General features: G+C 42.3%; 1 long non-coding RNA gene across 1 annotated transcript in view; it reads left to right on the top strand.

Moving 5' to 3' along the window:
• LOC114015844 (uncharacterized) overlaps nt 1-22940 on the top strand; it is a 62521-nt gene extending 39581 nt beyond the window's left edge. The window contains exons 2-3 of the long non-coding RNA XR_003560008.2: nt 19537-19657; nt 22604-22940. This is a non-coding gene — a long non-coding RNA (uncharacterized LOC114015844). The remainder of the gene's footprint in view (nt 1-19536; nt 19658-22603) is intronic.
• The last annotated feature ends 780 nt before the right edge of the window (nt 22941-23720 follow it).

Genomic DNA, 23720 nt, shown 5'->3' with positions numbered 1-23720 from the left:
AAGGTTCCAGTTTTGTTGTAGCATGACTTAAATATGTGCCCAGTCTCCCTAGAGGATTTTTACAATCTAGCACTGAAACCTCTGCCACATTTCCATGACTGCTTAACCTCTCTAGCAGGGTTATGGAGGTGCTTATTTGCGTTAACAGCCACATGCTGCTTTTGCTGTAAAGACTTACTGAATTTATTTTTTTTGGGGGGGGGGGTTAATGTTTTGCATATTTGTTCAGTGTGTGGCCTGAGGCCTTCCTTATAGGTGTGCATCCATAACATGCCTGAGTGTTTCACAAGCATAGGAATCTATATTAGAGACTATTAAGGAGGTTGCTTGTCAAGGACAGTCGCTGTGCACAGTTCCCATGTGTGAACAAAAGGAAGCCTTGATACTGCTTTGTGGAGGACAAAATCAGATGTGAAGGTACTAGGAGTATGCATTAATTACAAGCATCTCATTTAATGCACATAAGATCTGAGTTTTTGGAGTAGTTAATATATAGCACGTCGGTAAGTTGAATGCACAAGTTCCACTGGCTAAACCAAAACTGTGAATACAGAGTATGTCTGCAGAGTTGATCACTGGAACTAGAATTACATGGAAAACTTGGGGCAGGAATAGAAGTAGCATACCAAGGTATTCTTCAGGTGTCTTAACTGTGACATACTCCTTTCTCTTTCTGGAAGTCTCTGCTTCACTTACTGTTTTCCATTTCCAGCAACAAATGAAGCAGAAACGAGATGGAGAATAGCTTTTTGTGCTGTCACCAGAGCTGCTCTATTTAAGTAAGGACATTGTGGGAAAAGTAGCACATGATCATGTAATTAGTGTCATAACACATACACGAAAAAGGCTGCATGGTAAGGGTAGTTCTGGCATTTGCTAATATTTGAGTGCATAGCTTGGCAAAACTTGCTGTTGTCTTTGGGAGATGCTATTTTGTATTTGGCATATAGCATAAACATACTGGCATCTGTACAGATCTTCTGCACTTCTGTAACTTCAGATCTTTTGCAAAAACTTGGATTTGCTTTGGTGCGTGTTTTCCACATACACTGCAAAAGGCCTTTGGCAGTGGGTTCCACAGCTGGGATTCGGGCCTGGCAGGGGCTGTTCCAGGCTTTGCAATGATAGCTTCTGTCAGAAGGACAACTATGACCCTTTATACTCTGCCTCCTCCAGACTGTCCTTCTCCTAGTCATCCTTTTTTTCTCTGCCCTCATTCCATGCTGCTTTCTTCACCTATTCATTTCCTCTTCCTTATTTAATCCCTCCAGGCTCCCTGTTCCAGTCCTTGACCAGTCAATACTAGTTCCCATCTTCCTGACCCCTCGCTTCTCTGGCCTTTTTCGCAGTGACTGATTCTATACTCACTCTTTGAGCACTTCCTAATACCTACTGCTTTTGGATGCCATGTCTTTTCTTTAGATATTTGGTACAATTTTGGTTCCTCCCGCCCCTTCCATCAGTTCATGGTCCTAGTACATCAGAGTAGTTCTCGTAGATACTCTAGTATCCTGCCTAAACTATGATGCTCTCTGGTTTGCAGGTCCACTCTTTCTTTGGCTACTGCAGTTATCTTAATGAATCAGTTCCTTTCTCATCTTTTACTTCCCTCCGTGATTCATACTCCTGCACTACTTGTCAGAACAGTACATGTTTGTTTCCTTCCCTACTTCAGTTTTCAGATTGACTCTACCCACAAACAAGGTCCTTCTTCAAAACTGCAGTCATTCTTGCCTTACTTTTGACCTCTCTGTAGCTGATTCAAGAAACTATATTGCCTAACACCAGTTTGTATGTTTGTAATTTGATGGCTTTGACTAGGTACAACTTACTGGTTTTGATAGAACTTAGAAATTTGCTTTATCATTGAATTGTACTGGTACGTAGTGTCAGCTAGCCAGAAAGTATCACAATCTCTTGACAGTGACCAGTGAAGAACTGTTGATGTAGATGGCTTTGCACACAAAAACAATATTACAGAACAGAAAGTTGACAGAAGTCAAGGAGAACCAACTCTCCTGTTTGGTTTTTTTTTTTTTTATTTTCCCACTAAAAGGTTTTGAAGGATGTTGAAGGATTTCCCCAGCTACAGAAGAGAGATGGCAGTTGCAGTGCTATCACTTGAAATCTTAAGAGAGTTGCATAAAATAAAGGTTCAAAATAATGTATAGTACCAAATATTGAGCAACCCTGTTAATAAGATCATCTCTTTTTTCTCAATTTCTGCTCATCACGGTGATTTAATTTATTTTTTTTTTAATAGCAAAAGCCATATATGATACATCTTGCAGAGGAGGCTTTTGATAAGCACAGGTGAGGGTTAAGTGTCTGACTTTCCTTGACTTCCTATGTGGTATAAGCATTTGATTGCTGATCATATCTTAGCAAAACTTTTCTTTGCATCTTCAAATGGTATAGAGCAAAGTAATCCAACTCCTGTATAGAACTCTAGTTGTTAAAATAATACAAATATGCTTTTAAATTTAGTTTGTAATACTTGTCTTCAGTTTCAATAAATGAGAAGTAATCAGTTTAAAAGCAGTGCTGTAAAAAAAAAAAGAGCAATGGAATGTAGCAGCAGGTCTGTTGTGATATCTTTGTAATATTTTTTTCTTAAGAGAGCGAGTTGATTGCAATGGGTTTTGACTTAAGCTAGGTAGGAATTAGGGATTTTGCACTTCTACAAGTAATACCAAATGCAAGAGGTCTCTTGGGAGCTGGAGAACTTACAAAGTATTAGTGACTTAATCATCTCATCAGCTGGTATGCTAAAAGGAAATTATTTTTCAAATTACTTTTCCAGAATTGTGTTATTAAACATTTAAATGTAGATGCACACGAGGAACAAGTTATGTGTAAATAAGCCCAGTCTCTTGCTAAACTGATACATATATACGTGTGCTTGGAAACATGTATGTCAGCACTGGACTTGAAAATGTCATCTTAGAGCAGACAACAGGAATGAGGATAATGTTCCTGCCGAGGATCAAGGAGGGCTTTCCAACGTTTTTTGGTAGGCCTTGCACTGATGTGTACCATAGCCGTATTTCCATCTCCAGCACTGTCCTTCTTGCTTTCCCCGTGCAGAGTTTCTGTCCTGGACACCGGCAGGCACTGCGCTGTCACAGCCACCATCCTGGTACCACAGAGAAACTGGGCTCTGGGGGTCTGTATCAGTTACTGAGAGGAACGGCTGCCTGGCTGACAGGAGAGCAGGATCCTGGCATGGCAAGAGGGGGCAGGGTTTATTTTGGATATTGTTGCAGAAATCTGCAGAAAGGAAGTCTTTGTTTATAAGAGGATTAGAAAGAGGTGTCTGAATAAGGCTTTTTAAAATGATTTAAATTTGGGATCAACATTTTTAGTGGATCTGAACTGCAGTTATCGCTCTGGATTATACAGTATGCCATATTCACGTGATTTTTTTTTTTTGTAATATATAAACCTTATTAACAACAAAGAATATTCTAAAGTTCTAGTGAATATAAGCCATTGTTGCATCTTGGAAGGGAACTAATAATGAGATACTTCAGCTCTGCTTTAGTTGGACGGGTCTTCTAAACATCCACTGCTAGTGTTGGCTGTTCGCGTTCACCAATTGTTTTGGGGAGGTAGATTTTTTCCAGGAGGCCTTTCAGCATATGAGCAGAAAGGATCACTGTTTCTGAATCAGAAATTTCTTCTGGTGAAATTTACATGATAAAAGAAACTTGTAGTAGTATGAAATGTAATGGGTTAGGGTTTGTGATTCTTTTTTTTTAACCTAGAGGCATTTCTCAGCTTCAGTGTTGAACTCTGTTTTGTTCCTCTTCGGGAAGAGCTGCACTGCTGTTACTGGTAGAGATCACAGTGTACTTGGCCTATAAACTCTTGGAGAAGCAAGGAAAACAAATCGCAGTATTTAAAGCATTCCAAGTATGAAAAAGAAACTGAGGGTCTGGAAATATTTTACATTTGTATACCGCCTTCTTTCCCAGCATCCACAAGGTTACAATAATGCATTACAGACTCGCAGTACTCTCATAAATTGTGTATTACTACCTCCGTTTTATTGATGGGGAGCTGAGATACAGAAATACTTGCGGTTTCTCAATTCATGCAGTAAGCCAGTAAAAAGAAATGGAAATAGTATCCCTCTTTATTGAATCATAATTGTGTTTAAAGCAAAAAAAAAAAAAAAAGGGCATTTTTTTCTCTCATAAAGTAACAGCAAAAAATGGAAGGGGTCTCTGGCAGTCATAAACTACATCCCCATTAGGAGTTCCACTCTGCTTATGTCAGTCTGGAAATACGTTTGTTTAACTTGTTCTCTAGTGACAAATATACCACAACCTCTCCAGGCAATGTGTTACAGCATCTCACTGTGCTTATCACTGAAAAAGTTTGCTGAAATTTAAATCTATTACTTCTTGTTCATGATGGGCATGGAGAACAAATTGCTCCTTTCCTTTGAAAACCATAATCCTCCTCAGTCTTCCAGTCTGGATATTAAACAATTGCAGGTCTTTTGATCTTTCATTGTAGGTCGTGTTTTCTAATCACTCATTGCTCTTTGCTGCTCTCTCCAGTTATCAACATGATTCTTGCAATGCGGTGCCAAAAACAAGGCACTGCCGTCATGGGTGATGCCTTAATAGTACTGAGTAAGGCAGGAGGGTTACTTCACTCGTCTCACAGAGCAGTTGCTGCTTACACACCGGATACGACGTTTGCCTTTTCTCCCACAGAATGACACTGCTGATACATACTGCTTGTCCCGTGTCGGAGGTCTGTTTTTCTGCAGAAAGGCCACCCGACCACTCAGGCCCAGCCTGGTCTCTGTGTGCCCACCCTGCCTTTGTCATATGTGTAGGTAGGGGCTCTCCTCATCTTCTTATTTGTGCATTGTGCCTCTTCAGAGTGGAGAGCGCTCAAAAGACATTTTGTTTGCTGTTTCAGAATTGGGCTGCCTCATCCTTTCTAGACTGGATGTAAGGAGGTAACGGGAATGTAAAACTGAGAGGCCACCCAAGCCGTTACTACTGCAGGCACCACCACAGACTCACAGCATCATTTAGGTTGGAAAAGACCCTTAATATCAGCAAGTCCAACCATAAATCTAACACTGCCAAGTCCATGAAGCAGCTGCTTTTATAAATTCTTAAGATGTGAGCTCTCCCTCTTGCCTAGGCTGTGTTGATTGGATGATCACTGCAGGACCTCCGTCACCACCTGAGGGTGGCTCAGATATTTGTGCTGATGCCCAGTTCCACTGTTTTCACTTGTTCTCAGGGCTGAACATTCTCTGTGGTGGATACCCGTGCAAAGAGCAGCCCTGTCCCCTTTCTTTTGCTAGGCCCTGTGAGCCAAGATGTTTCAGTCTCCTTCCATGTGACGAGTGCTGTGGTTGTCAGGGTCCTGTCCGGCAGTGTTATGTGTTTGACCTCTGTTTTCCTGCACTGGCGTGGCTGCAAAGCAGAAGGCCAACCTGCAGCATCTGGCAGGGGATAAATAGAAAACCGGGTAAAATGCAACACCTGTTTATCTCCATCATTTACATTTGCTCTCTTACCCCAAAAAAAGGTTTGTTTTTTCAAAAAAAAAAAAAAACATTTTTGGTAAAGTTAGCTCCAAGGCGAGCTACTCCTGGTGCATTTCGCTCCGCCTTGCCCCTCCGCTTTCCGCGGGGGCGGTTTGCTGCAGCTGCAGGAGGCTGGGGGGTTGCCGGGGGGGTGCCGGCGCTGCCAGGCCTGGACCAGCCCTGCAAAGTACAGTCTGCGGCAGGGGCCGCGGCCGGGCGCTGCTCCCTGTCCTGGTGCCCCCGCAGCTTTGCGGTAGGAAGCCAAGAGCGGCCGCGGCCGCGCAGCAGTTCACCGATCCAGGCGTGAGCGCACGGCTTCCCCCAGCCGGGATGCGACATACCGACACGCCTGGACGGGCACCGTTCTTACGAGCCCCGGCGCTGCGGGCCGGTGGCACTGCTGGCTGGGTTACACGACACACCGGCCCGCTCTCGGCGCCAGCCGGGCAGGCAGCGCCCGGTGCCGGGCGCACCCCGCCGGTCCCGCTCCCCGGGCGAGACACGGCCCTGTGCGGGCGGCCGCCGCCTCAGCCTTGTTTCTTGCGGGGGCTGCAGCGCCCGGCGGAGCCGCGCCCCCCGCAGGGCACGCGCGGGCCCGGGGCGCCCCCCCAGCGGGCGAGGCGGGAGCTCCGGCGGCCGGTGCCGCGGGGCTGAGGGCCCTGAGCGCAGGGCTCGGCCCGGGGCGCTCGGCCGGTCCCTCCGGGGAGCTCCCCGCGGTCGGCGGCGGCAGGGAGCGCGGAGCCGGCTGGGGCGCCGGGGGGGAACCGGGGCGGGTCGCGGTGCCGCGGCGGGGGCGGCGTGGCCGGGGATGGCGGGGCGGAACGGCTGGAGCGGCCGCCTTCCCTTCCCTTCCCCGAGGCACCGAACGGCGTGCGGGCTGCAAAGCCGCCCCGCAGGATTTCGGCCCGAGTTAATGCAGTGCTGGGATGATCGAGAGAACCTGATTGAGGAGGGAGGTGGAAGTCGCTGATGAGCCGCGCTTCTGACGCGCGTGGTATTGCTCCGGGTTCTCCATCAGCTTCCCGACCGGCTCGTTAGTGTCGGGTTTGGGGAGGGGGCTGTTGGAGGGGCTATGGCTGCACCTGCGCTAGCAAGTAGCGTGACGCAGCCGGAGTGGATCTGTACAGTGACTCCAGCTGGTGCTGAGGACCGTGCTGCATGCCTTGCAGGATACTTCGTACTAGCTCAGGTCTGGAGCACTGGACTGAATGGCCAGTAATGGCTGCAACACATCTTCCAGTTTAGCTTCATTAAGAGTAATCCAGCTTCACACCGCTCAGCGGCATGAACCAGACAGGATGGAACGATCAGGAGAAATTTCTTCAGAAGCACACTTCTCATACGAACTGATGTGGTAATGCTGATGCGTTCTGTGCATGCTTTTTTGTTAATACATCATCCAGTCCTACAACCCTTACTCACTTTTAGTACCATTTATGTAATTCAGCTGTTCCATGAAGTTTAGAGGGACTGCCAGCCCAATCCTTGCTACTCACCTGTGATCAACTGTGATAGAACAAGAGCTTTCAAAGAACAGCATGTGTCTCTGGATTTCAGAAGAGCAGATAACTGCAGTTCTTTCCAAACCTGAGATCAAGACTAGGTAGTGGTTATTTTAGGTGAAAAGACTAAGATTTTCAGAGGAGTCTATGTAAAATATACCACTTCTTTTTTTTCTTTATTTCTTCAGCATCAGCTCAAAAAAAAAAAAAAAAAAGGCAAGTAAGAAAGGTATAAGCCTACCTTTGAAAGTTCACAGATTCTCATTCTATCACTCTTACTCATGCTGAGCAACATTATATCAGTACCTACAGAATCTACCTCAATTAAACAGTATCTGTACAATTTCCATTCAACATTTAGAAATTTTACTGTGAGTGTCCAGGTCGTTCACGCCTGATCACTGCTGTAAGTACAAGCACAGTGAGTGTTCACATTTTTATTGTGTTTTCTTCTAACCATAATGTAGGCATATTCCAATAAAAGTAGCTTAGAACATGGGATCTGTTTTCATTTCTGAAGAGCATTTGCATTCTGTACTGGGGTGAAGAGGTAAGTTACTCTACAGCATTTGCATTCAACAGGGGATGCTTACAGTTGATGTTAGATTTTTTGTATTTGAAGATAGAACTGACCAGTGGAATTACCACTGAATCACAGAAAGCAGAGATGGAAAAGCCCTTTTAGATCATCTAGCCTTTCTCCTTCCTGGTGTAGGATTATTGTGTACCAGGTACTTCAGTGCTTTTTCCGGTGTGGTTTCAAAACTTGCCAGGGATAAGCCTTGTTTCTCTTCCTTCGGGCAAATATTCCATAACCTTCTGTACTTCACTGTTAGGTCAAATCTCAGAAAAAAATGTCTAAATTTCTCCTTTCTTAAGTACAGTAATTTGCTGAAGATTTATTACCTTGAACCATTCTAAGTAATTCCAGCCACTCTGTGATACTGACAGCTCTAACAAGCTGTGTTCTTTCTTAATGCTTTGTCCCTTAATCAGAACAGCTATCCATGCCTAGCCTGCATCTTTACAGTCTTACACCATCTCTGCTTTGGCCTGTAGGCTAATAAGGATTTTTTGCTATTCATTGCACTGCCATCTTATGTCCACTTTCTTGAGAGTGACTTTTTCATGATCAGCATACCTGAAATCGCAGTTTTTCTCTGAAGGAAAATGGTAAAAATGCAGGTTTGGGGCACTACAGTTACTAGCTTTCAAAAATGTACAGATAAAAATAAAAGATTATCTCTAATTACCAGGCTTGCAAATGTAGCCAGAAACTGTCTCCCACACCCCACTGGTACATTCTGATTTCAGGGCAAGTTAATAGCTGCTCGTGATGCAAAAGGAGTGTAAAAAAAAAACAAAAAACCAACGCCAAAATTTCCTACTCTGCTGTGCCAAAACTGCAATAGTTGTTTTACTTTGCTAAGACCAAAACCTAACAGAGGAAAATAGTTAGCCAAGACCAAATTTTCAGTGAATGTATAGTGAACAGTTCTATAGAACTTGAATGTAACAAAGAAAATCATGCTTTCAAGCACGGTCACCACTGGGACACTTTATCCAGAGATGACTTGGGGGAAGGGAATGTTAGGATATTGCAGATCAGGGGTGTTTTGAAATTTGTAAGCTTTTGATTTTAAAGCTCCATCAGCTTTTACAAGCTTTTAACTGTCAGCTTTTTGGGGGAAGGTGTAAGAGGCCCCAAACCTACAACTGCATTTCTCTTTCATGAAGGTTGGATTTAGTGATCAAATTGCATTCGTTGAAATAAGATACTCATTATTTTTCTGAAGTCTGACAACACTGTTGACAATTTTTCCTAGACTGTCTGGAAAGACTTGCTGGTACATGTATAAACCTCAACAGAAATTTACCTTTTGTTTCTTTGCTAAAAATGAGAAACTCCCTGATTTGTATCACACTTTAAAAAAAAAAAAAAACAAACATTAAAGGATTTTGTTGTTTTCACCAAGTGCTGAAAAGATAGTTTGCTGACGGATAGGTTGCTAACTGGGCAGAGTTTTGTAGCTTGCCTTTAGTCAGGATTGGCCTCTTGTTTCACACACAAATAAATCAGCAGAATTTTTTAACTGGAACTGTGCTGGTATATCTGTAAGCATAAAATAACTTAGTTGCTATCAAATCATCCCAGGGATTACTGAGCAGGCAGAGGAACATAGAGAATATACACAAGTAAAGCAGATGAACAGAATCCTTGCTGAAAAGGGTAGATGATGAATTTGCAGCTTTAATTATATTGATAGCAAAATAGCAGTGGAGCATATTTTTATGTGTCAAGACTGAAGTGATGACCTTTTGTGGTTTAGGCTTGTGTTTGTCAACCTTTTCCTATGATATGGTTCCTCCTACAAAAATTACCTAAATATTTGATGGAAGGGTGTAAAGATGGAGCCAGACTTGTCAGTAGCATCCAGTGACAGGACGAGAGGCAGTGGGCTCAGACTGAAATACAAGAAACTCAATTTAAACCTAAAATAAGGCTTTTTCACTGTGAGGGTGACCAAGCAGAGGTTGCCCAGCAAAGTTGTGGAGTCTCCATCTTCAGAGATATTCAGACCCCAACAGAACACACCTCTGAGCCACCCGCATGGAGCACGGGGCTTGGAGTGGATAATCTCCAGAGGTATCTCCTGGCCTCAGCTAATCTGTGGTTTGATTGGAAAGTGGTACCAACAGGGTGGTAATTGTATGACAGCGTCTTCTGAGTTTGCATGCTGAATTGTTAGTGCTTTGTTATGTTAGGTGTATGAAAACCTAAACATTTTTGTTTGGGTATTAAGCTTGTTCATAGTTAGGAGTCTAAGATTTTTCCTTTAGCAAATCCTGTAGCCAGGCCACTGGGAGCTGCAAATCACCCAAAATGAGGTGGTCATCTGGGCTTGCTCTTGCTCAAGAAAACATTCAGAATGAATAGTCAAGATTAGGATTTTATGTGAGGTGTGTGAGCCCATCCTTGAAGGTAGAAAAATAGGAATTTGGATTGATCTTAAAGAAGAAGAATAAGGAATTAAATTTCAGAAGGTTATCAGAAATTGAAAAGGCAGAACAAAAAAGTAGGCACTCCAGCGGTATATGTTTGTGCCTATATAGCCTCTCCTGCTACTTCACCACTTTGCTTACTCATCATTGACACCAGGTCACCATGAGTGCAAAACGCTACTAAAGTTTCGTAGTTCATGTGTGTGCTTTTCCCTGTGCTACCTGTGCGACTTCCGTAAATTACAAACACCCTGACAGCGGTCGGGACTGGGCTCTTGTTCCAGGTCTCTTCTGGGGATGTTTCTTTGAGTAACTCAGGCACTTGGGTTTATATTAGTATTTTTTTCCCCTTTGTTACAGGAAGCTATAGGCACCCTTCCTGTCCTTGTGCTCTGCTGCCCTGTGCATTTCTTATGCCCCCATTCTGCTTTCCTATCTCAGTTGCCTTAGCTTAAAGTGAAACTTACGCAGTCTGTGAAGGCTCTGAGGTCCCACTCCAAGTGTTCTGGTTGCCACTTTGAATCATGCAAAGTGGAGTATGTGTAACAGAGAGAAGCATTCAAAGGAATAAAGTTGATTTACCAATAACCAAGCTCTTTGAGAACACTTTTTCCTTGTATGTTCTCCCACATCAAAGATGGTTTAATGTTTACCACTTCATTGTGGCTTAACCTGAGCTGGCATGCAAGTACCACACAGCCACTTGCTCACCCCCCAGTGGGATGGGGAGGAAAACTGGAAAAAAGGTAAACCCCATGGGCTGAGATAAGAACAGTTTAATAATTGAGATTAATAATAATAATGATGATGATGATGAAAAGGGAGACAACAAAAAGAGAGGAATAAAACCCAAGACAGACAAGTGATGCACAATATACCTGCTCACTGCCTGCTGAGTGATGCCCAGCCAGTCCCCCAGCAGCGATCAATGCCTCTCAGCCAACTCCCCCGAGTTTATATACTGAGCGTGATGTTCTGTGCTATGGAACATCCCTCTGGCTAATTCGGGTCAGCTGTCCTGGCTCTGCTCCCTCCCAGCTTCTTGTGCCCCTCCTCGTTGTCAGAGCATGGGAAGATGAAAAGTCCTTGACTTAAAGTAAGCACTACTTAGCAACAACTAAAACATCGGTGTGTTATCAACATTGTTCTCATACTAAATTTAAAACCACAGCACCGTACCAGCTACCAGGAAGAAAATTATCTATCCCAGCAAAAACCAGGACATGCTTTCGTCTGTCTGCTCATTGCTCATTTATCCCTCTTTTTACCAGAGTTTACCACCCTTTGCTTCCCTCTTTTGCTAGTGTTAATGAGATCAGCTGGAAAGGGGTCAGTGAAATGAATCGGGATAAACAGAGTGGGCAAGGCAAAGAGCAGAGGGCAATTTCTTAAGCCTGTTTTAGTGCCAAAGCCAATGTAATGCAAAACTATAGCCTGAGAAGTGAGGAGGGTGCAATGCCCCCCGGTGTTGCAATGAGAGGCAAAGAAAGGTAGATGCGTGTGCTGTACAGGCAACGCTAATGCAAAAGAAAAGTATGGCGTGAAAGCTGGAGTGTTTAAGGCATTACACCCATGAGGAAAGTGCAAATGGTGAACCTGGCAGGATTCCCACACAGCTATGTATTATGGCACAAAAAAACATTGCGACTTTGGAATGATGGTTTCATTTACTGTTCTGACTGTGCTCCTCCACCCAGGAAGGAAGAAAGGAAGGAAAAAAAAAAAAAAAAAGACTTATAAACACCAAACCCCATTATTGAATTTTTTATTGAATTTTTAAATTCCCAGAGTGTAAAATATATTCTGACAATACGTGCTGTGCTCCTAAATCACTTCGGCCCTTCTGATACTTTCATTTACTGTTATTAGTCATTGCACGTGGATGCAGCCGATACTGATGCCCTAATTGTATATGCCATGGGTTTATGGGGCACTTTGTATTCTCCTCCTTTTGCAGAAATTCCTGTTTGTGCAGCCTCGTGAGAGCTTCCTACCATACCTGTGTGAAGGTCAGCATCCTGTAAGAGAAAACCCAGGGTGATTTGGTGTAGGATTCTTTCACTTGAGCTGTATCTACCTATCTATACAGTTTGAGTCTGCAGTTCTGTATATAATACAGTTTCACTGTCTGAATGCTATTATTCTGAAATTCTAACGTGATCTTAGGGTAAGAATGCAAGTTTTGTAGTTCCCAACTCCATCACAGATTTCTGTGTTGTTTTGAGCAAAATGTTCAATGCAGCTGGTATTGCTTTCTTTAGCTATAAATTTTAAGAGATAAGAGTTCATCAGTGCATGTGTTCTGTGGTCTTGGTGCTAAATGACTGCAAAACATTTGGCAATTTGCACCGTCTGTATATACCCGATATCCCTGAGTCCCAAACGCCTCAGGTGATACTGTTTGGGTTTACCCTGAACTTTGGCGACTGGCAGCAAGGGTTCTGTGTTTTAAAGGCTAAAATCCCGCACTGCAGGTGAAGCTCACAGGAGCTAGCAAGTACAATTAAAAAAAGAGTCTTAATCTCCATTTGCTGTCACTGTCAGTTCCACAGCCTCATGGCACAGCTCGCTGTGCTGTGTGCAGTGCCTGCTGTCAGTCGGGGGGAAAGAGCGGTGTGCCTGCCCGGTAGCCCCGGCGTGGGTCTGTCAGAGCAGCAGGGGCCATGGAAGAACTTCTTCTTCCCTTCAAAGAAATGGATTTAGGGGTAGGAGAGAAGCAGGATGGAGCCCGAAGTACCCCGTCCTTTTAGTATCTCGGTTGGTACAGGGAAGTGGGGGCAGATTGTTGCTCACTCTTAACTTTTAATGCAGGAGCATGGGAGCCTCCTTGGGGTGTCTGCAGAGCGAAGCCTGGGGGTTACTGTCTGGGCAGGACGGTGCTGCTTGTCCTGCTCTCGGCAGCCCTTCGCAGCTGGTTGTAATTACACGCTGCAGCTTCAGAGGAAGTTGCTGGCTGTGGGGAGTGTGCAATGCTTGGCTGCAGATCCGCTGCTTTTAAGGGTACAATGGAGACGGAGAGAGTAAAAACAGTGGCACAGAGGGAAGGGGAGGGTGAAAGCCTAATTATCCCCCACTTGAACTAGCTGCCTTGTTAAATCGTTACATATTTCTGGAAGTCCCTTGATAGGCATATAGCCTAAATGAAGGCAGATGAGGGAAAGGCCGTATTCAGATGCCAGGAACTCCTGCCACAAAGGACTAAAACTTCAGTACAAAAAACCCCTCTAAAATTATCTGGAAAATTATTTATTATTTATTTCACTACTCTCTAAAAAAAAATAAATTTAGACTGATTTATGTCTCTTGGAAAGAAAAATTACATTGAGCTGACATATTGCAATGACTATTTTTGGCCTTACCATTTAAAATTATAGAGTTATAAATAGAGCAGTGCAAAATGCAGCTATTTTGATTCTCACTGGGGTTCACACAAACATTTTCTTTGGTTTCAGTCATTGGACTCAGCCCTCCACTCAATGCTGATTCTGCTTTGAATGCAGAGGTTTCCTTATTTTTGGTTTTTAAACAGCCACATCACTTTGCCGTCGAAGAGGTTTTGCGGACTCTTGACCTTAAGCCATGTATTGTTCTAACATCACCTAGTAATTGTCTCGAGCTCGCCAAAAAAAATTGCAAAAATTTCTGTGAAGGTGGCTGTAGTCCTGGTTTTGCAGTGAAACCCAAAATGAGGCAAGTTTTGTCTGGCACTGGACATTGTAACAAAAGCTCTGGTTGTAAATCTCAGGAAAAGAACGTTTGTAATGGAAGTGGCCAGTGAATCCTAAATAGCAACAGAATGTGTTGCTATGAAATGTGTGTACCTAGAGGGGAAAAAAATGATCCTGCTCTTGACAGAAAAGCAGCAGCTTACTCAGAGCTATTCTCAGATGTCAGCGACAGTCGTCAACTCCCTGGTCTGTGGTTGCATCCTTATAAATTTTGGCCCCTCTAGGCAACAGTGATTTATGTCTGTAGCAGATGAAGCAGCCAAGGTGCATAGTAGAGAAAAGATGTAAAGGTGGGCAAGACTACCTGCTGTGCTGCGTTGTATCTGGGGATACAGCAGAACTGTGACTTGGGTTTGGTTTTTTTCTTCTTTTACTCCCTTTCTCAGATGTAGACACTTCTTGGGGCCATCCAGATGACTTATGCCATGAAGTGTCTGATCAATTCAGGTGTTGCCTAATCACATCAGCAGTTCTTTCAAACAATTTCTGTGCTTCATGTCTCATACTTCAGGGCTGTATGTGGATACTACATATAGCTAGGCAGCTACAGCTGTCTTGAGTCTGGGGGGCAACTCAAGGTTGTTACGGCTGCTTTACTACCAGAGGATATTAAAACTAGGATGCTTTGGACAAGCTTCTCAGATGCGCTTTCCTGTTTAAAAGATGAGGTTTCTTCATTCAACACCATGAAGGAGTATCAGAATTCATAGTGTGAATTGGAATATGCCTCAGTGGCAATCAGAGCTTTGGGGTAGCTTTTGGTTTTTTATTTCCTAATTTACTTAAAAATTCTCACTGTGATTTTCCTCCATCAGAATTAGGAGGACAATGAAAATAGCTTTCATTTTCTTTAAAATTCCTTGCCAGTTTTTAAAGAGCTTGAAATTTTAACATAAATAATGATTACTGTTGAATGAAGACTCTTTTCCTGAAGCCTGAAAATCTAGTGAGTTGACTAAATTTATGACCCTGAGCTGGTGACCCTTCAGTCACAAAGCTAGGGTGCTGCTTGTGTGGAAGTACCTCTGTCTGTCTATACAGGCTTCCTAGAGAGGTGGTCAATGCCCTGTGCCTGTCAGTGTTTAAGAAACATTTGGACAATGCCCTTAATAACATGCTTTAACTTTTGGTCAGCCATGAAGTGATCGGGCAGTTGGACTACTTGATTGTCATAGGTCCCTTCCAACTGAAATATTCTATTCTATGAAATAAATTGCTCCAGTTTCATCCCACAACCCTTAATGATTGCCTTAAACTGTTCTTTTCAATGGCTATAAAAGAGCCTGCTGCTGGAAAAAAGTATGACCCTAAAGGTTTTGTGAATATCTCTGTAAAGATTTGCACAGCAAACAGTGACAATAAAGCACCAGTATTACATGAGCAATTCACGTAGCACTTGAGATCGGATTCGTAGAGCTGTGATGCTCTTCAAAGCTAATCAAAGTGTCTTTGGACCTTTAAGGCAACATACTAAGAATTTCTGGATGCGCTTTCAGGCATCTTTTTGTATTCCAACATCAAGGAAATACACAAAACTATGCATCAATGGTATTTCTAGTTCAAAGTTGTTGCATGCATTGGTGTTTAATGCATTTACCCTGACAGGTCTCTTGTTGAGACGATTGTAGAGTTACAAGTTGAACATTTAGCGGTCTGATGGGGAGGTGCATTTAACTATAGTACCACCTAACTATGATGCCATTGTTTCTGTCTTTCTCTCACAATAAATGTGTTAAGAAAGAGTATTATGTACTGTCAATGGACCAAATAGTCTGCTTGGTTTAAAAATACATATTTATTTATATAGATATATAAATATGTAAGAATAACTTCACTGCTTTCAGTACAGTTACTCCAGAGTCTCCAGATGTTTCTCTGAAGGTTGTCCTAGCTCCTGTATCCTACTTATTCAGACCAAGAACTTGCCACTGTTCCCATCTGATCGTGCATTAGGTTTCTGTGGAAATCTGGCTGTAGAGGGAGAAAGCTGATTCCAATAGGAAGACAAGACTGGTCAAGGCCTAGGAACTCAGGAGTACTCAGACATCTCCCAGTTTATATGCCTGTGCAGATGGGAGGGAAATGGAGGAGATCTGTAGCTCATAAATTTGTATTTACTTAGGTGAATAAACAGCCTAATTGTTGGAGATAAAGAACTGTTACGTTCACATCACAAGGCTTATTTCATGGCAGGAGCATACATGTGACTTCATACGCTTATCTCAGGCATGTAGTATTATGGGCAGTTTGACCCAGAGACATCACCTGTGGTGAGATTTTCCATGAATAAAATGACTATATTTAATAACATTTCCCAAACAGTAAAATTGCAAAGGTACATATCTATTAGCTGATACATTGCAAGAAATTAACCCCAAACTGAAATTCTTTTTTGAGTTATAAAAGCTCAGAAAAATACCTGACACAACAAAACCTCTTTGTCACCCAAGAGCTTGAAAAAAAGATGGTAGATTTTTCCCAGCTTGAAAAAAATGAAAGTGCTTATGGTCTGAAACTTATCTACTAGAACACATTCTTAAGGCTAGCTTTTAGACCTGTAAAAATAGGGAGTTACTGTAAATGCAAAGCAGTGACAGTTTTCGAAATATAGGTATTGTATGGATGCTGACAGAGGTTTATAGTGTCTGGAGATGAGGTTTTGTTTATTTGCATTAGGCATAAACGTAATAACTTGAAGATACAGGAGAAATTCTGCTCTTAATGGTGGGAGTAAGTAATACAGAAGAAATGGTCTGAATTTATTTTATGTAATACTTTTTTAATAACCATGTCTATTAAAGACATCTGCTGAAAGTCTGTAACGCTGATTTAATAGGGAGAAAAAATAACAAAGTTCTTTAGCAATCCTGTCTTCAGTTTAATATTATGGGCTGTTAAAAGAGGGTTTATGTGTGCAACATTATTAACTGAAATTCTGCTCAAATTGAAATCAGGCCCACAAAACTAGCATTTCTTCAGTACGTGCTAGGTTTTTAAAACAAGTATTTAAAAATATACAAGAGAATGAATGTATTTTTACCCTTTTTTAGGATTTTTAAAGGCAATCAGGCCAGGCAGAAAAATACTTCTAAACACCTATGCTCTCACTTACAGCATGTGACCTCTCTAGCAATGTTAAAGTGTAATAAAAAATTACCAACTTCCTATACTAAGGCATTGCTATAACTACAGAAAGAAAATCCACCTCCAAAGTGACTGAATTACAGTTTGTAATAAAACACCCAGTATTTTATACTAGCTTTGTCAGGGCTGAAAGATAGGTGTTTAGTTATGAGAGAGATTGGGGGCAGAGGGAGGTGGGAACAGAATCCCAAAGATCATGGTCTGGAAGAAAGCTTCCTTACAGGAATTAAATGCTGAGTTTAAAGTAATCACATTGTTGCCTAACTGTGGCTGATGTTGTTGTAATTTTTTTCAAAACTTAAATTATGAAGATGAAAGTATAGTAATAAAACACTTTGTATTTTTATCACTGTAATTTGGAGAGGCCTCATGTTTTCCATGCCTGTAGCCTTGATGATTCTTTTGGCAGCTCTGCCAGTGATAAAAGGAATAACTCACCACTGTCAGGGAATTTGGCTGTTTCATCACTGACATGAGAGGCCAGCATAACTCCATGGTGATTGCTGTCTAAATGACTTATGTAGTTTCTTCATATACTTTTTGATTGAAGAGTGATAACTCAGGCAATGAGTTATTTGGCATCAGCCTCTGAGACAATCTGTTTTCTTTTTATAAATCCTACGGCACCTTTCAGCCACCCATTTTTAAATAAGACTATGGTGGATTAGGTTCTAATGTGCCTGGTGGATTTAGCCAAAGGATGGTTAAATTAGATTTTGCTGTCATTCTTTTGCTTTGCTTGTTTTTTTGTTGTTAAATGACAGTTCTTGAAGTAGTATTGAGGAAATGAGATGTGGGCTAAAAGCCTGTCTTGATGTTACAACACAGGAGTATGACAGGGCATTTAATTCCTGCTGCTAGTGGCACTGTCTCTTCCCAAAAGCAAACCACATTGTCAAAAGATCCAGAGAGGAAAAAGCACTAACGCCAGCCTAACTGTATAGTCTTTGATGCAGAAGACACATCCAAGAGAAGGGAAAGGAATATCTAAAAAAAATTCTACAACTGAAAAGTTTTCTACAACAAATCACAGCTCAGAACATCTTTATTAGATATTCAAATATAGACTACCATTGTGCTAGACAGCTGTTGTACATTAAAGTTAGTATACAACAGGTTGAATTACGCTGTGTATCAGACAGGAATTCATGCAAGGGCAAGGTTTTGGTTGGAAACAAGCAGTTTCCTCGCTAAGTAACAAAGATGGTTAGATTTGCTGGAGTTGCATTTGCAGGGTTCCCCACGTAACACGATGACTGGAGTGCTGACTATAATCTGGAGAGCTGCAGAGGTGGTGGGTGCTTTGGGCATCCCCTTTGTTAGTGTCTGCTGTACACATGCTGCTACTGCTTTTATTAAAGTAAACCAGTTAAATCTTACAGGAAGAGTTGCAGCTAATATTTATGTTGAACCAACCAACCTCTTGTGCTTCTCTATCTTTTTTTCACCTTGGCTTTTTTTTTTTTTTTTTTCATTTTTTAGACAGAGCAATAAGTGAAAGGTGTAGGTGGGTTTTACAGTATTTATACTGCAGTAATGCACAGGGCTCCAGTCAGAATCCGTATCCTTTTGAGGCAGATGTTCTGTAAACAATTATAAGGACATCCTTCCTTCTTGAAAGTGTGTATGAGCCATCTGCATCAGGCACGTGTCTTGATTTGGGTCACAAGAGATAAGATACCGTATTTTTTCAGTTCCGTTTAAACTTTGAAATGACGGCGCATCATTAAAGTGTGGTTACTTTCAAAGAATTCTGATTATGCAAAGTTTAGTATTTGTCGAAGGAAAAGAAATTGTACATAAAGAGAAAAAGTTAACCGCAGAGCAGTTTTATGTACAGCCTGAGTCAAAAGACTGTCCACTGCCCTTACTGAGGCAGTTCAGTGATTGTCACCTGGGTTAATTTCGTATGGGAGGCTCGGGTTTAGATCTGAGTTAGTCACCCAGAGCAAGTGAGAAGAGGATTATGGCAGATGAGGGGTTGCCATTCTTTACTTCTCTCTCACTCTTATTTTTATCTTTTCCTATTTTTTTTCTCTTTCATGTGTATTTATAGGTTTTAATTTGGTTTTTTTTTATTGTTCAGAAAGTGCTCCTTTATGGAGAAGAGGCACTTGCAGTCTTCCTCGCTGTCCAGAAATAGACTGTTAACTTCTATTCTGAGCGGCACCCCAGAATTGCTGGCAACAGGTGAAGCAGGGCTACTGGCCTTCGCACGATGTTGGGCATGTCTGAGACACAAAGCTGCCTGCTATACTCGGGTGGGCAGTTCTGAGAGCCCCTCCTGTGGATGAGGAGACACCATGAGTGTCGAGGAGTGGAGTTCAGTAGTCCATTGGTGTGCAACCATCCTACTCACAGTATTGGTTTCAGTGACTGCTCCACTGATGCTATGATGACTGCTACGTTGTGCTTACAGTAGATCCTGCCTTCTATTCCATTTTTTATTCTGTCCGTGTGAGGGTTGCACAAAGGTCCAAGCTTTCAGATCTGGATTTGCTGTCTGTGATTCTGACATTCAGATTTATTGATGTTTGATTTTTCAAGCTGACAAAACCTCACTTTTATTTTCTAATTTGTATTCACTCTTTCTCCACAGCAAAATCTGCCAGTCATGGCAAATTACATGAATGATTCTGTGGAGGCTAAACCAAGATTGCTGGACTCATTTTCATGCATGGCTAAACACAGAATTGAACCCCATGCTCCAAAAGTGAAAGGTTAGTGATTTTAGATAATTTTAAAACGATTGTATAGGAGTTGATACAGCTACTGTCAGTCTACCCTAATCCTGTTCTTAGTTGACTCTGCCCTTGCAGAGGCACTGCTTTCTGTCAGTGATTAAGGGAAGACATTGCTTTCCATGATGCTGATTCAGCAGAGCTAAGAATCAGTAAATTAGCAATGACTGTAAGGGAATTTTAAATATTGGTAGAGTACCAAACTTCTATTGTTACTGTGTCTTGGAGGTGAAATTCCAATCAAGGTACTGTACCAGGCAATGTGGGAGAGCTGACAGTCCTCTTTCTGAGTCACAAGACAGAAAAATGGGGAAACTCTTTATCCAGCATTTGGCCTCTTAGTGTCACCACTATAAAATCACATCAAAGAACCATCCACAAATAAATAAGTCTATCAAACTAGTATACATTCTTATGAAATATTCATTTAGTAACAAAATGATGTGGACAGCTGAAGAATAAGTAACTCTGTCAATACAATATCTTTGCTGTTTATGGAATGATACTGTATACTCTTCAGCTCTCAGTTTTTTCCTGTCTGCACAAAGTTAGATGCTTTCATAAATACAATATTCAAATTGATTAATTTTCATGGATCACAAGATGCGCTTATGTACATAAAGGTACCTGATCCATACAGCAACTGAATGGTGTGACAGTGACATAGAAATTGTAGAAGCAGCATGCTATTAAACACTAAAGAAAGCCCACCAAAGAAAGCCTTTTTTTTTTCTTCCCCCAGCTGGCAATGTGCATAGTTATACTTGGGACAAAACTGGTAAGATGGGGTTAACGGGAGTAGTTTCTGGGTATTCCAGCTTAAGATGATATGCAACACAGAGCTTGACTTACCGTCAAAGCATTACTACATCTAGTGTGTGAGAGTGCTGGAAGGGCTGATAAATATTACCCACTGGGTAGTATGCAGTTCAGCTTTTTCTTCTCTATAGTTCTTACAGGAAGTAAATCCTGTGACCCTGCTTTAACTGATAATTAATGGCTGATAGTGGTCAATTCAGAGAAAAAACCATCAAGCTTCTGGTGCCATACTAGCTGAGGCAGCATGTGTTTCCCTTTTGCAGAAAGGAAATGTAGATTCAAAAAACCCCACCAAACCTGTAATGAAAAGGTACTCCCTTCCTATATTCTATCATTTGCAGGTCTCAACAAAACAAATTGGTTGGCTAGTGAAGCAAGTAACTCTACCCCCAAAATTAAACTGTGGTCAGTGAACTGACCTAGAACTTAAAATACCAATATGCAAGTTACTGTGGAAAAAATGGTGTAGGCTCTAGAGCGGTACAGACTAATATGCAAAATTATTGTGCTGACAGGTTGTCTCCCTGGGAGTGAGACATGCAAAGCTGAGGCTATTTTTTACTGAGTTCTGGATGAGTAACATAGACTAGAAGAAACTGGAGTCAGAAAGGTGAAGTGGAAAAGGAATAACTGTACATCTCATAGGACAAGAACTGGGCAAAGAAAATCTATACACTTAGGTTAGATGCTATTAGTTATTTCCTATTTTATGGGGTATTGTTTATAGACTGTGTACTTTTGGAAAGATAGTGCTCTACTATTCTTATCATAGAGTCATAGAATCATTTAGGTTGGAAAAGACCTTTAAGATCATCAGGTCCATCTATTAACCCAGGACTGCCAAGTTCACCACCAAACCATGTCTGTAAGCACCACATCTACTTGGTCTGTAGGGCCAGATTTTTCTAGAATATGTACCACATGAATCATGGGTATATCCTTGAGCTCAGAGCCCCAACAACAATGGCTTTGTGGCTGTATTGCCTTATTCAATCAGAATGCCCTGTTGAGCTATGAAATGCAAAACAAGCTGAAGAAACTAGTAAGTTACCTTAAGGTATCTATTGCCTGAAAATCATGCTATGTTATATTGTTACAACACAAGTATTTGTTATATGCAGAGAAAAGAGACTGAAAATAAGGTTGTGAACACCTCATCTGGGCATGTTCACCACATAAAATCAACTATAATGATAACAGCATGACTGGAAAGCAATGCCCCCAGTAGTTTGCAGAGTTAGTGGTTCCTGGTAAATAGAGGAGATGCCAATATATGTAGCAGAGTGAAATGAAGAATCATAGGTACTGTCTTTTGTCACTTCACTGTTCTGTGGCTCATAATTGCTCTGCAAAGAAGAATAATGATGCTTAGAAGGGTTTGAGAGCTACATGCAGTAAATGCTAATTATTATCAGCGTATATTTCAGGCAAACTCAGAAACAAGATTAGATCCAAACAAACCCTCGCTTATGGCTGGTTATATCTGGGAAGAACCAGAAATTCTTTTGCACTTTCTTTTCAGTTTACTGGCCACATCTGCCCTATATTTCAATGTGCACAATTATATATAATAAATACATATATACACACACATACATGTGTGTATATATATACATAGATGCATATATATCTTGCTGAACATTAAGACTGCTCTTTAAGAATGACATAACAGTCATGGATTCAGTATCTTTGGGGAGCACTAGGGCCCAAAATGCTCACCACTGCTGTGTTCATTTCAACACGTGGAACTATGTAAAAATGAGAAAGTTTACCAAGAATGAACAGAGTGGCACCTAAGACAATTAAATATGTAAAGGGGGCATGAAGGCTACAGAAGGACACCAAAGAGGAAGCATGATGCCAATGCACAGGATTTACTGGACATGCCTGAGAAAGTAAAAAGAAGCAGTTATTTCCAAACAGCAAAGAGAGGCTATTAGAATAAGGTGTCCTTCCAAAAGCTAAAAACATGTCCAAATGAAAAAAACCTGAAGTATCATAAAGACTGACAGATATACTATTGAAATTATTATTAGGCAGACCAAAGATGAGTCTGAGATCTAACTAGCTAAGAGAATAAAAAATAGTTCAATATCCTTCTTCCAGCACATCAAGAGGAAGAAAACATTGTCACTGAGTCTGAATATGACAAGGATATACAATGAACTCCCAGGGAGAACAAAGTCTCTGGAGAGAAGCTGAACCATTTGCATCCTTGTTCACTGTGGAAGATGCGGTGGGCTGACCCTGGCCGGACACCAGGTGCCCACCAGAGCTGCCCTGTCGCTGCCCTTCTCAGCCGGGCAGGGGGGAGAAGAAATAACAAAAATAACAAAAGGCTCGTGGGTCAAGGTAAGGATGGGCAGAGCACTCACCAATTACCGTCACGGGCAAAACAGACTCGACTTGGGGAAATATGTTTAATTTACTGCCAGTCATATCAGAGTGGGTTAATGAGAAATAAAACCTAAATCTTAAAACACCTTCCCCCCTCCCCTGTCTTCTTCCCAGGCTCAATTTTACTCCAGATTTTCTCTACATCCTCCCCTGCAGCAGCACAGGGGGATGGGGAATGGGGGTTAAGGTCAGTCCATAGTCATCCCAAGCTGTCTCTGCTACTCCTTCCTCCACAGGGGGAGGGCTTCTCATACTCTGCCCCTGCTCCAGCCTGGGGTCCCTCCCACGGGAGACAGTTCTCCATGAACCTGTCCAATGCCAATCCTTCCCACAGGCTGCAGTTCTTCTACTGTGGTAGTGCAGGCTGCCCACGGGTCACGGCCCTCTCGAGCACCCCTTGCCCCAGGCTGGGGTCCCGGGGATGCGGGGGGGATCTGCCTCACCAGAGGTGCTGGGGAATCTCTGCTCTGGCATCTGAAGCACCTCCTGCACCCGCCTGGGGGGCTGCAGAGTTGCTGCTCTCACATGCTCTCACTCCTCTCTCTGGCTGCACAATAACTTTTTTCTGTTCTTAAATACATTATCCCAGAGGTGCTGCCACTATCACTGACGGGCTCAGCCTTGGCCAGTGGTGGCTCCATCTTGGAGCTGCCTGGCATCGGCTCCATCAGACATGGGGGAAGCTTCCAGCAGCTTCTCACAGAAGCTTCCCTGTAGCCCCCTCTGCTACTGAAACCTTGCTACTCAAATCCAGTACAGAAGGAATCAGGGAAATTGTCCTTTCAGACCCTTTCTGGGGCATTCAGGGAACACAGCAGAGAATGCC

This window comes from Falco cherrug, chromosome 1 (genome assembly GCF_023634085.1).
Source record: "Falco cherrug isolate bFalChe1 chromosome 1, bFalChe1.pri, whole genome shotgun sequence".
Taxonomy (NCBI): Eukaryota; Metazoa; Chordata; class Aves; order Falconiformes; family Falconidae; genus Falco; species Falco cherrug.
This window is presented reverse-complemented; position numbering and strand designations above follow the sequence as displayed.